The sequence below is a fragment of the Dermacentor andersoni genome, chromosome 5 (assembly GCF_023375885.2).
Source record: "Dermacentor andersoni chromosome 5, qqDerAnde1_hic_scaffold, whole genome shotgun sequence".
NCBI lineage: Eukaryota > Metazoa > Arthropoda > Arachnida > Ixodida > Ixodidae > Dermacentor > Dermacentor andersoni.
This window is the reverse complement of record NC_092818.1, coordinates 182,449,274-182,459,212: the sequence shown is the minus strand read 5'-3', so window position 1 is coordinate 182,459,212 and position 9,939 is coordinate 182,449,274. Positions and strand designations below refer to the sequence as shown.

At 42.7% G+C, this 9,939-nt stretch overlaps 1 long non-coding RNA gene across 1 annotated transcript; it reads right to left on the bottom strand.

Moving 5' to 3' along the window:
* Positions 1-453: 453 nt before the first annotated feature.
* Positions 454-9,643, bottom strand: LOC129385170 (uncharacterized). Its single transcript, XR_011894850.1, has 5 exons — positions 9,523-9,643; positions 7,105-7,247; positions 6,069-6,133; positions 4,932-5,012; positions 454-2,614 (listed from the first exon to the last, which is right to left on the bottom strand). It is a non-coding gene; the product is annotated as an uncharacterized lncRNA (long non-coding RNA).
* Positions 9,644-9,939: the final 296 nt, after the last annotated feature.

Sequence of the window (9,939 nt, the reverse complement as noted above, 5' to 3'; positions counted from 1 at the left end):
AAAGTCCTTGAAAACCATTGAATTTTTTTCTTCAATATTGCTACGAATCCAGTAGAACAACTGTCATGGAGTAAAAACCTTTGCTGAACAGGGGCTTATACGCAGAGCACAGGAAGACTAGAAATGTAGTAGTAGGCATGGAGGGCCCTGAAAAAAATGTGCCACATCCGCTCGTCTGCCTTATGTTTCTGCGACTGTCGCATTTTTAATAGAAGTGCACTTTCTGTTCTACTCCAATAAACGCAACATTACGAACTCCAGTGTGGGGCAGTCCTTCAGCCAATGCAGAACTTTTTCTGTACATCCGAGTCAGCTCTGTCATTTTTCCAGCATTGTAGTACAAATTTGTTAAACTGGTTTAGCAGAATATGAGCAGTATACTCTTAAATTAGCTGTTTATTTGTATGCACAAGTTCAGGTCCTCAGTTTGGTTGCATGACAAATTTCCATACCTCAATAGATACAAGAAACAATTTTATTACAGTTTAATAAAATCCAAACAGTAATAATCACAACAATATAATGACATACATTTCTTTTGGTACGTATACAGCCCATGTCTTGGCAGTGTATAAATTCAACTATACACCGCAAGTACTGTGTCCTGACCACTATTATTCACATGTGTAAAACCATCACAGCAATTCAACAAATATCACAGTAATTAGTGACATATACTTTGTAACTGCTTTACATGAGCATAATGTATACAAATGCTCCCTGTGTACCTACACATGACTAGTGCCACCCGAGTACTATTACTCACAGGTGTAAAACCAACAAAGCAGTTCTTTAAAAAATATCACAGTGCTTAGTGACGTACATGCTGTAACTCCCTTGTAGAAACTTAATACAAACACGTGAGGACACAGAAAGCTAGCAGTGGGCACACATGGGAATACCACCACCTCAATACTAATTAACAAGTGTAAAACCAACCAAGCAGTTTTTTAAAGAATATCACAATGCTTAGTGACATACATTTTCTAACTAGCTTATATAAGCTTTATACAAACATGAGAACATACACAAAGCTAGCAGTGCACCCGCATAGAAGTACGGCCATCTGAACACGATTATTTGCAAATGTAAGCTCAACAGAACAGTTCGTTATAGTGACGCACATTTTGTAACTGCCTTATACAAGCTTGGTGCAAGCACAAGAATGCAGAAAAATATAAATTAAAAACTTGCTCTATGCATACACAAACAGATCAACACAAATGGTAAACACCGCTTTGAAGACAAATGTGACTGTGGCAGAGCGCAGTGCTGTGCCGGTTGAAATTGCCACCCACAAAAGTATTGAGCAATGCTTAAACCACAGGCAATAAAGTGCTGAAAGACTGCGTCTCTAACGTAACTATTTTAATTCAAATTTCTTGAATATAGGGCTCGCTTGCAGATAAGGCATCTGATCCAACTGACCTGATTTTACACCTGCTACATGCATACAATGCACTCGGATATAACTGGTGATAATAATTATAAAAGGCATTTAAAAACTTGATAGTATGATGAAGATGCATGACTAGAAAAGTTGTCCCCCTCGTACTTGTAAAAAAGGTGTAAGTACGACACATGTTCTTTTTTTCCTCAATTTTTGCATTAATGGACAGCCGGGAACCTCGAACCGACACACAAAAAAAAGATACTGCTATGTTAATAGTGTTATGAATAATTTTTTGTGAAAGCTTTTTTACAGACAAGTTGCAGTCTCGTTTCTGGAGGTTGAGCTGTATCTTGCAAAATAACTTGAAAAGTGGTCACATGGGAGCATGACACTGTATCATAATGTTAGTTTCAGTTGACTCTCTTGCCCTACAAGTCGCTGCTCACTGTGGCCAGTGATGCAACAGCAGTGTCTGTGTGATTTTCATCACACTTCTGTCCTATGCCATTCTTACCAGAGTTGGCGGCACATAGATACCCAAATTTCGATAGTGTTGCTTTCTCAGGTGGTTGCTTTTGATTTGCTCAATATCAGTTGGCACTTCAGCTGCATCAAACTTCTTTTTTACCTCTTCAACAACAACATCAACAACAATCTTATGACACCTGTGTTGTCCTTCTAGTTGCCTACAAAGACCAGTCAATCTAGCAACAACACTGACAGTCTCTATCTTGTAATGGGGGAGAGGTGTGTCCCAACATGTGTTCCACATTGTTGTCACTATGTGGGCTGGCTGGGGAGGCAACAACTGTAATATGTTTGCATTTGCATATATTAAAGTGATGCTTGTACTGTGTTATAACACCTAACTTAGTCTTGCACTTGCTGCACAATAACACTGGCTCACAGTCGTGGTGAAAAGCTTTTGTATGTTGAGCAAATGAGTTGTATCCACTACAAAAAAAGTCAGTGATAGCACACATGTTGCTCTACCAGGCCTGGTGTGGTTCCTTCTGACACTGCTGCTGATGCTGACGCGCTGCTGCTTGCCTCGTACACTGTTGCAGCTGCAGTAGACATGGCAGTCTCTGTATCTATTGCTGCCGTGTCATCTGTCATGGTAACTTCCAAGTGGTATCGGGCTCAGTTCTGCAACAGAGATGTTGTTTGCCCCTTGAGGGCTCTCATGATCAGGGCCAATTATTTCGTAGGCATTGTCTCCTGCATCGAAGAACCAATAAGAACAGCATGAATTAATAAACATAGCTCTAAAAAGTACGGACATCAAGACTTAACCACAAGCTTTGCACATAAGTGACCAGGCTTAATGAATAATACTTGCAGGAGGAGTTGCACAATTGTTTGTGTATATTACAGTAAAGCCTCATCAGAAGATATTCAAGAGGCACGGGAAACATGTCTCTCGAAACCAAAAATTTTGAGACACTGAGGCACCAGACTATATCACTTTATTATGCATCATCACTAAAGTATGTTTTGATATATCTGAAGGAATAAATGCTCAGGGTGGCTTAAAGGGCCCCTAAACCACTTCTCAACATTTTTTGAACATTTCAAGTAAACACGCGTATCGAAATCAGAATGGCGTCACGATCAACGAAGCCAAATGCCAGAGTGTGTAGCACTGCCGGAGCACCACAATATGAAGAAAATGACCCCGTGCGCCTCTCTGGACCTATCCTGCACCCCCCAGTTTGTCCTGACGTCACCAGGCTGTCTCTGATGATGTCACCAGTTTCCGGTGCTGTCGATTGGTCGAACGAAAGTGTACGACTGCCAGCAAGGCCTGCAAGCAAATACACACACTCCTTCCTCGTCGCGTTGAGCGCGATGCCATTGTGGGCAGCCAATGGGGGCAAAGAACAGAAACGCCAACAGAAGGGTCTCCCTATGAGGCTCTTCAACACGAGTCACCATACAGCTCCGTTGTATTACCGCCACCCCTCGCAGGACGACGGGCCAGCGCGGCAGCAACAGAGCTTGTTGATGTTGGCCTGTCCCGTAACATTTGGAGGTGTACTAGGCAAGGAAAAGACGATACTGTCCGTATGGCGTGTACCAGATGAAAGAGTAAAATGAGTGGGGACTACTTTTCGATAATCAAACACACGTAGCTCCACTATTACTGCACCGTTTCGAAAAATTCTCGTGGCTACCTGTTCATTGCCTTATTGTGTAGAACTGCAACACCGCAACTAAATTTCAACCTCGGTGGTTTAGGGGCCCTTTAAAGAAGACATTCACAGCTTTTTAGTGACTGTAGATTGTGTTAGCTTCCTTCCCAACTTCTGGAATTTAAACACTTCACTTTGCAAGCCTTGTTGCTCGCAGTACCTTTGAGGTGCTCTTAGACGCTCGTCAGCTTCAACTGCCGACACTTTCTGCCCTGCACTGTCCTCGTTGCCCTCCTTTTCTGGTTCATGCTAAAAGAGACATGCGCGATTGACTTGTGTAAGGATTGCGTGATGTTTACGCCCTTCGGAGCACACAAGGTGCACAAAGTGAATGTGTCTGGGTTGTGTCCCTTCGAAGTAGTGAATACTTAAAAAGTCATCCTTACTCACAAAGGTGTCTCTTGTATACAGTATTGTTAACGTGGCAAACATCGGAAAACCAACCAAACCATTTTCAGATGTCTCTTACAACCAAGTGCATCTTGTAATGAGATTCTACTGTACTGAATATTTTTCAACTATGGATCATCTGCATGTACATATAGTCACAAAGACATGTTGTGTGGAATGGCGAATCGGGAAACAGTTCGTACTCTTACTTTTTGTCCCTAACATAAGCAGCTGATAACAATATGATAAAAAAGCAGGCAATGAGGCTAGAATGGAACATAATCCTTCAGCTCTAAACAGTTTTTTGGGCCCACATCATTCCCTCATATGACATAAGGAAACAACTTGATTGCAGTAATGGCTGCGTGTGATCTGAGTTGATTGAAACAAACTATACGTAAGGTTGTCCTGTATGTAATTTTATCAGAGTGCTTTTTAGATGTCCTGCGGGTGATCCTAGCTGCGCGATGCTTCTCATGCTTTTTGGCACGATTCCTTTTTTTCCACTCCACTTTTTTTTCAGATTTTCTCCCCTTTCCCTTCCCCCTTGTGTAAAATAGCACACTTGAAGTATCAAATCTGTTGAACTAACGTGTGTATCAAACCTGTTAACATGTGTGCTTCTCTGTGGTCTGTGTTGTATTTTTGCGCTGCACAATTCAATTCAAGATGAAAGATGGAACGTCCCTGCCTTTAGTTTAATTGTGTGTGTGTGTGTGTGTGTGTATATGTCTCTCTCATGTTTTGAAATATATGTACATTCAGGAGTGCCTGCATGCCCTTCTCTCCTGCTCCAGTGACGAAAAGGAGAGCCTGTTTATGCACCATAGTAAAAAATTCAAAGGTTTTCGCTGTGCCCATTACATCCCTTATCATATGGATCTGTCACAATACAGAGTAGCAGTGGTCCATAATACTAGCCCATCCCAACATAATTATAAATTAACACATACCGACATGCTGCGAAACAGCTGTTGCAAAGCCGCTGGTGAAGGCAATTTCCGCAGCACTGCAGTGGTACAGCCGAGTTCCACCTGTATAGTGACAAATCCATATGCGTGTTAGCAACTCAGTAGTTGCTGATGGTTTCATAAGCTTTACACTACACAATAAAGTAATCTAGACAACTTTGTTGGAACAAATGCACATAATTAGGACACCACTTAAACACTAACACGATTAATTGCCCCCAATCTCTCACTCACTAAGGGATAATACTACTGAAACATTGGTGGAGAGCTCAGATTAACACAGCCCATTAAGGACAAGCGTTCTTTGAGGAAAACAGCTATAACAGCGGTTAGTTTTCTTGATCATTTTATGTGGTAGCTTTGATTTAAATGTCATGCAGTACTATAAAATACAAAGTGCCGCATTTCTAGCAGCAGAAGGCGTCGTCAGGCTCATGGTACAACAGATTTTTGCACTGTTTGTCAGTGAGCCGACACATACAGAGAAAACCGAATTCACACATACATATACAGTGTCAAGTGCACTTCTCCTTCTGAAAACGCAGCCACCAGTTCCAATGTTGCTGAAAGGAAAGGTTATATAAAGTGCGAGACTGCATGGAACTGCCACTTATGACTGTAAATGTATGGTCTGCTGATTGCAGAGGTAGTCACATGCTATTCCTAGTCTCGTTTAGAAGCATTACTAAAGAATACATTAAAATCTATTCATAAGTCACGAATTTCATGCATCCACAGTTTGGCTAAATAACCTGTGAGAAAAAGACATGTTTACCTGGAATAGCAACCTTTTTTCCTGCTGCAAAACTTTCCTTTGAATTAATGAAATAACTTTACAGCGTCATAATGCATTTCTCGCAGCTACTTGCCGGCAGTGGCGAGTTAGTGTTTATATCCGACTCATTGGGCGACAATACTGCCAAACACAAATGCTTCACGGACACGAGAACACGTCCCTCGCAGAGAATAGCAACCATATATGCCTCTGTGAGACATGATCGCACCTTTGTGGTCAAAATGCACATTAGAACGACATCACCATCTCATTAAAAAAAAAAAGCCTCCGTACAAGGCAGCCGCCAACTGCATAATGTGAAATTGCAACTGATGTCCACTTACTGGTGGCCTGTGTTTGAGTCACTTTTGGCAGTTGACTGGGTGCTTTTGCACGTCCTGGGTTGTCCCTGCAAAACATACAGGGTTATGTCAAATGTTGAAAATATATATATGCCGGCATTTCATCAGTCGCAAAACAAACGAGTAAACTAATAAACAACTGTAATGTAAACAGAGTACACATCATAAGATAGGCTGTCAACTGTTAATGCATTACGCAAAAACCTAATGCATAGGAAAGACTATATGTATACACACGAAGCTGACACACAATTTAATTCGCTCTAGGTTTTTCCGTGCAGTATATTCAAATTATTATGTCTCGTGGTTAGAGCAAAATTAGTGTAAATTACGAAGTAAATTATCTACCCTGGAAACTTTTCTTCAATATGCACCTGTGCGCGCTTCGAACGAGTAGCATTGTAAAATTTATGTACATGGCATTTCACTTAGTTGCTGAACACGGATTTCCTTTGCCCTGTGTCGTGTACAGTGAGCTACATATATCTGCCCCCCCCCCCCCCCCCGTTTTTTGTACTAGCCATACTGCGTGCCACTGCACCTATACGCACGTCAATAAACCTCACGACACAGAAATAAAAAAAGCGCCAATCACCCATGCCTGCATGTTGTAGTGGGCCTAACCTAACCAAGCATGGGCTGTTGCTTTTTATAGTAAACACAGACACCGTGCTCATTGCAAGTATGTATCATGTCGCTAAGCAAATATGCAATTTCATTGTACCACTATTTTTTTATCACATGGATATATCTGTTGAGAGGCAAGACAAAAAGCAGTCACTTCTCAGAACTAATCAGCTTTCTTAAAACGCATTTTTAACTTTTCAATGACACTTGCTGCTATGTGTTTGTCTCCAGAGAGCATACTTGATTTGACTTTCCAATCAGAGACATTACATAAATATACCATGTTAAGATGACTGCCTGGAGCACGTGAGAATTTTCATCTTCGTGTAACATACTGTATCTTGATTTTGTTGACATTTGGTCAAATGGTACACCCAATATACCCACATACTAGTTTTCTTGTCCAAATAACATGCCAATGTATTTTGATTTTTTGGCATTGGCTCCTCTGCACTACGTGAAGTCGCGCTGCACTGGCTCTTTCACATCCTCGTGTCCTTGCAGCTGCCTTCTTGCGTTATATAAAGCGGGTGCCTGAAAAATATCGTATGCAAAAGTCAACACAAGGGCATGGTGCAAAACAACATCAAGACAGTCAAGGCCATGGCAATAAAAAAGTCTTAGCTCTTAGTCTTCCTAGTGAAATGCATGCAAAACATCCAAATGACTGCAACAGTCAACTGCTAAACTAACTTCAATTTTTAGATTTAAGCAAAAAAACAAATAAAACACAGTTCATCCTTGTTTTTCATGAATGTTAGAATACTCCTGCTAATGAATAGAATATTGGTCATTTTCAGACGTCATAGATCTGTCGTGAGTCTGGTGTATCGCAAACACCACTTGTGACACATCCTAAGCACGTGCCCAGTGTGCCCCCCCCCCACCACCCCCCGCACCATCCCTGGTTGTGCCACTGCTGAAGCCATAATTTGAGGATTATAGCTGCAAACATGATGCTCAGTAGGGATGAAAATATTGTCCTTCAGCTCAATGGATATATGGATTTGCCTATAAAAAAGGGCAACAAGGCTTGTTATGGCAAGCTTACCCACATTTCAATACTAACAAGTTCACTGCGGCCTGCATCTAAGCTTACTAAAAGGCATGAACTTATTTTCATGCATGAGGTGCGCAGTGGAGTTCATTTTTGACAGACCCGACTACTGCTGCAGTTTGAAATCTAGCATTTTGGATTCTTGTAGGCATGTAAAAGTTGCAGTTAAACCGCAGTTATTAGTTTATTACACCAACCTATTGTTCTGTGTACGACAGACTGGTAACACGGAATTAAAGCAACATTTTATTTTGATATTTTTTCTCTACTAAAAATATTCAAGCGATAAACACATCTTGATCTGCCATGCTATAGCAAAATGCACACATTACGCTTGTAACCCCCAGAGGAAGGCTGATTTAGCTGTTCATATGACATAACTCTGACACGCCAACTCATATTAGCAAATGCACAGGCATGTCCAAAACAATAAGCGTATGCAAAGCGCCCCCGCAATTGTAATTCCACACAGCAGCCGTTATATTCGATGCCGATGCGTAACTAGCTGCTCGACAATTCACCGAGTTCGTAGACATAAGCATCCTTTCAGTTTCGCACCGTGCACGAAAACCTCAACAGGAGACAAAACCAGACCTATAATCACACCATTTCAACATGAGCAAAAACAGTTCAGTCTTAGGGATAAACACTGTGAGAGCGATTTAGTGCGCGACGGCGACGAGCGACGGCTTCGAGCGACAAAACGGGCCGTCGCTTGAACAGATGGCTCGGTTCTGGAAATCTAGAAATCGTCGCTCTTCGCCCAGAAGTGCTATGAGCGACTAGCCAATAGCGCCAAGCCGGAACTGGATGTACATACATCGCTCAAATACTACCGATTGTCGCGCGGAACGAGCAAATGATTCAATTTTTATACGTGCAAGGATAAGAACGTACTGCAAGACCTCCGGAAATATTTTATGCTACTTTTTATAGTAAAATACATCAACGTAAATTACTGAAGCACGCGTCACGCGTGACTGCAGCCCTCATGCCGGCAACACCGGGGAGGCGTCGCTCAAAATCGTCGCTCGCACGGAGTACGACTTGTAGGCGACGAGCGAACGCGACAGCCATCTCCGTCGCGTCGCTTGTAGCTGCCGCGCGCAAGATCGCTTATATGGGGTTTATACTTTTTTCAGCATAAAACATGGATTCCTCATGCGTTTTCAGTAAGTTCAAGATAACGCGCCCAACTGACCTCTTGCAGCATGCAGCTGAATGCCTGCGGCAAAGTTTCTAACTAGCACTGGTGCTGCACGTAACTTCAGTGGTCGTCGATTCCCCCTGCGCGAGACACCGTCAAGCGCGCGGTTTATTTATAAGAAAAAAGCATGCTGCCAGCAAAATGACGCCTTCTATTATGTGATTCCTTAGTTCAACAGCGTTCCGTACACAGTAGACTGCCAAACTGAATAAATTCAAACACACAAAACGCACGCTAATCACGCTCCGCATAGGCTCGGAATCACGGGCTGGTGAACTAACCATTTTAAGCGTCCTCTCGCCTGGCGTCTTATTGAACATACCATAGTTCTGGCAGCGTTTGCGATTTTTAAAGCTCTTACGGACAACGGAAAAGTGATAAAATCACATGCAGTTATCGCGACGACTGGCTTTTTCGATTGACATCGAGAGACACAGCGCGTATGCCTAGTCCTTTGTCAATCGCGTCGGCTAAGCGCAGCGACGACTTCCTGGCGATAGCATGACATATACGGACAATGTGCACCTAAGTTAGAATTCACTTACCGTGGAGGATTTGCTGTTATATCCAAGGCATGACGAACGACTGTCGTGTTTTCGTGGCGACGCGAGATGGCTGATATACGATCTCCCTTGGCTGGCCTTTGCTGCTGCTGCGCTGCTCGGCGGACGGATCTACTTTCTCCGTTGATGTGTTGTTCCGCGATCTTGAGCGCGCGCGCGCGCGGCGGAGCCACTCCGAGTGAAAAAGTAGAGCGCTCGCTACGCGTTCCTTTGAACTGTGGCGGCCTGTTCTCTTAGAAGCAAAACGATGTGTTCTTTGCTCAGCGTGCATGAATGATACATTGCCATGTTCGGGGCCAGCCACCTACAGTTGAAGCAGAAGATTACGCTACGTTTTGTTTTCTATTGCCGCAAAAGTCTCTCTTTTCTATTGCCGCAAGAGTCTTTTCACTCTCTCTC